The sequence below is a fragment of the Macadamia integrifolia genome, chromosome 10 (assembly GCF_013358625.1).
Source record: "Macadamia integrifolia cultivar HAES 741 chromosome 10, SCU_Mint_v3, whole genome shotgun sequence".
NCBI lineage: Eukaryota > Viridiplantae > Streptophyta > Magnoliopsida > Proteales > Proteaceae > Macadamia > Macadamia integrifolia.
This window is the reverse complement of record NC_056566.1, coordinates 30528180-30532721: the sequence shown is the minus strand read 5'-3', so window position 1 is coordinate 30532721 and position 4542 is coordinate 30528180.

Below are 4542 nucleotides of genomic sequence, written 5' to 3'. Positions count from 1 at the left end.
TTTTTTTTTTGCTTTCACTAAAGTGGGTCACCCATGGATTGCTCCACAGTAAATAACCATTTGGGTTTGTTCTCTCACAATGATTAGATGGCGATGGGACACATAAAGGAAAGGAAAAAAATATATATATATTATGTGAAGCGCATGTGTCCGTTTCGGTGGCTCTATCCTTACTTTTGCTTTTAATAGTTCTCGAGTTTTCTTCCCCTGCAAGTTGTGGACAGGCTTCATGGATTTATCTCGGCTTGATGGTGATGGTATCTGTGGCTGCCTATGGTTTCAAGTTTTGCTATTGGATCGGTTGTATCTTATGTACCTACGTCAATATTGATATCTGTTAGATCGATTATATGTATTGTTTCAAAGATAAAATCGTAAAAAATATTTTTTTTTTTAACAAATAAGGGCAAAAGTGGTCGACGCATCGATACCTTCCTTCCTTTTCTTCTCATTTTTTTTTTAAATGCATCGATACCAATTTAATAATATATGATACAATATCGGCTTGATTTTTTATTAATATTATAAATAAATAAAAAAATCAATATATTGGTATCGGTCACAAATCATAAATCATAGTTGATACTGATTATGAAACGGTTAAATCAATACCAACTCGGAAAACCATGGTCCCTGTCCTTTCCCTTCCAAGTAACACAAACTTTTTTATTTATTAAACTAGAATTGATTAAATTAAATTACAAAGTATGGCAATTTATAACATTAAATTTCACTAAGCATGATATTATTGGAATCCCTTTATTGGTCAATTTGGTACATCAACTCCATGAAGTTGTTCCCAAAAAAAACTCAATAATTTTGTTTTTGTTTTTTTTTTTAATGTAAGATTCTATGCTTTAAATTGTTGGACTAAATATCTTGAAGTCAAATATCATCCAATTTAGAGGTGCAAGTTTGGCCTTGTCAGTCCAAGCCTATCCTGGCCTACCCTGAGTCTAGCCCTAGTCTAAGATACCCTAACCTTGAGGGTAGGAAGGTTGGAAATTTCTAGCTCAAGTCAGGGTTATGCCGGGCCTAATCATGTCTTCTTTTTCTTCTAGTCCTCTCTGACCCAACCTAGCTTAGCCCAACCCAACCCTTGCATCTCCTTACCACCTCCCCATTGGAACTTACAAGCCCTAAATCAGGTCGGGGCTTGGCCCAACTATAAGGACTCAAGGTTGGTGTAAGATTTTCAAAAGCCTAACCCAACCTGATCGTATTGTAACCCTAATCCAATTAGATAATGTTTTGATTGCACAATTTTATTTTATTTTTCCCTAAAATGAAGATGAGATCTCTTAATCTATGGTTTGGATGGATGGATGAAACTCGTGAAATAATCCTTCATCTGTGAAATAATCTATAAGGCGTTTCAAATTTTGCATAATAGAAGTGTAGAGGGAATAATGATAGCTCAATAATTATATTCTCTTTGTTGAAATTGAAGAAAAAATTTCTACCTTTATTTTATCATCACCTATTTCATTCACAATAATAATGTGTGCCATGTCTCGCCATGTCCCTCTAATAAACCATGAAGGGGAGTGGAAAAGACATAAAAGAGAAGAAAAAAAATTGAATTTTGAAGGAGATTCCAAATCTACTAGTTTAAATCAGAAATTAATTGAGGAGATAAACTGTTATTTCAGGGCAGAGCCCTCAACCATAGGATCCATTATAAAAGGTAAATCATGGAAGCATAAACCAGCACACAAGTGGGCATGATTTCATGAAGGTTGAAGGTTCCAAGAGTGCCCTAATTTCTTAAAACCCAAGTTAAAGCCCCTTAAAATCAATGGATGATTATTATTTTGGTCGTCACCTATGTAGTGTTTGCTAACCTAATCCACAAACTTAAAGAACAATCCAATATATCCACCAGCAGCCATCTTATATTGACTTACAACAAAAGTCTGATCGTGTGTGAGTGTGTTTTACAAGGATCGTTAAAGAATTAACTCAATAATAAGAACTTGCCTCCTCCTACCTGACAAATTAAGCTTAAACAAAAAAAAATAATAATAAATATAAATAAAATATAAAAATAAAAATAAAAATAATCTTAATAATGAGAATCACCTGCAGAAATGATCATTTTTGCACCCTAAGGTGTAACCTTAAAAATTAATCTAATCCCCCGCACGCTTGCACAAAATCACTTTCATAATTCAATGTGTGAGGAATTGGAATTGGATCAGATGAATCGTTCGATTCAAATAAGAATTCAAGGTGCCCAATCTTATTTTCAATTGATTTTTTTTTAATAAATGCTGTTTTTTTATTTTTTTTTGTGATTTTTTCATCTATTAATCAATAAAAATAACATAAAACGATGAAACTAATGTCTCGTAGTAAGATTTTCACCCAAACCCACCCAGCCACTCTTGAGGTTTACTATATTATACATTACTACCAAGTACCAACATGGTCGCCTCTAGACACATGAGAACAACAAAAGCCAAAAAAGATTGAGAAGACTTCTTGACACTTGGGTGTGCAATGGTGCAACCAACCACCCAAGGATTGGAGTCAGGAAGCGTGGAACAGGCTTTCCAAGTAGTTTACAATCCCTACTTATACCCATGGTAACAGATAGAAGGCAGTTTTGTCGTTGTTATTAAGCCCATGTCCATTCTGGTTCCCAGTAATCTCCATGAAAAGATTACCATGATTTTTGAACGAATCGAGGGAAAGTCACGGTATGAAGGAGTTTTCTATGATCCAATTATTTCCAAGTAGGTATCATCCGTAGCTAATATATAACCCACCCTTCCGGTTTCTGCATTCAAGTATCATGAATTTAAGACTCAAAAACTTGGTGAAATTGTGGTGAGCGAAAACATACCAAGAGGTCATGAATTGAAGTCTCTTGATTGTTACCTTCCCATTCCGGCTTTCTCCCTCACCCGTCTATAATGTATCCATCAGAGAGAGGGAAAAAAAAACCAAGACATTGTGAAGTCTTTGCTTATTTATCTTGACTCAGTTTCAACTAATTCAAATCGGGTTTGATCTAGGAAGAATCGGAATCAGCGGAAATCACTCCCATATCCTCGGACCTCGGTGCTCGCACACGGACAATTAGGCCAATGGGTCACCTTGACAAGCTTAATAAGGTGGCCAGAGCCATTATGATAAAAGTTTTCCCGACTTTAAAATATCAAAAAAAAACAAGTCTGCAAATCCCAATGAACACCAAGGTTTTTTTCAACTAAAAATACTATTGGGATTTAATTTCGTGATATGGTACTGATGCGGTAAAAAATGATCGAATGATCTTCTCTGCAGTTTCTGATGCTTTAGCTGACCTGCACAGAAGAGACAACAGGGGAGAGACGGGCTGACCCGACAGAGGACTCTCCGATGCCTAAGTCAGATCTTTCCACAGCAGATGCTCAAAGGAGAGAGAAGGAATGGTGTTTGTGGAGAGTCATGTTTAGGCGTGGAGTCCTTAAGGGGAGTGGCACTGTGATTCTGAGAATATTCTGGATTTCAGGGTATATTCTGGGAATATTCTCCATTAATCTCGGAAGTGCAAGTCGTGAGAGGGGTGGACGCCTCTGATGATGTGTAGTGGATAGAGTCATGCCCCCGTGATCAGGAATCACGTCCCTTGAATGTAGGAGTGGATGTGTGCACGTTTTTGGGTGCCTTACTTGATTGTGCCGAGCCAAGGTGACAGGTTGGTTGAGCCGAGGTGACTGGTAGCACGGCCTGATGGAGGGTCCAGATGGCAGCACGGCCTGATGGAGGGCCGAGACAGTAGCAAGGCCTGATGGAAGGCCGAGGTGGCGGCACAGCCTGATGGAGGGCCGAGGTGGCGGCACGGCCTGATGAGATGCCAAGGTCGCAGCACGACCTGTTGGGATGCTGAGGTGGTAGCACAGTCTGATGGAGGGCCGAGGTATAGCATTGGTCAGGATGATCCCTGTCCGTGCCGTGGTTGCTAAGAAATACCCTCATCAAGTACTAAAAAATAACATATAAAACTTTCATATTCTCAATAACATATAAAACTTTCATTAAACTTGAATTGGACTCCTTTGTAGCATGCTATTGGATAGCACAGATCCAACGGCTGGGAGCCCTCAAACATGCAGCCCAAGGTATGGGTACACAGTGCAAGGGGCTCTCAGCCCTTGGATCTGCGCTACACATTGTGTCACCCGATAGGCTCCTCTATAGCGCTACATGGTAGCACAGATCCAAGGGGTTGGGAGCCCTCAGACACGTAGTCCAATGGGACTCCTAACCCTTGGATCTGTTCTACACACTACGTCGCATGACGGGCTTCTCTATAGCGGGTGCTACAGAGTAGTGCATATCCAAGGGTTAGGAGCCCTCAGACATGCAGCCCAAGGGACTCCCAACCCTTGAATCTTCGCAACACATTGTATCACACGAGAGAGGATCCCGCTGTCCATTAAACCTTGTCTCCTATCCCACACAAATAGAGTTCAATAGCATGGTTTAGACGTTCTGATTTGTCACGGAATACCATTTAAGGGTCCAATCCAATTTAACTTTTTTTTTTTTTTT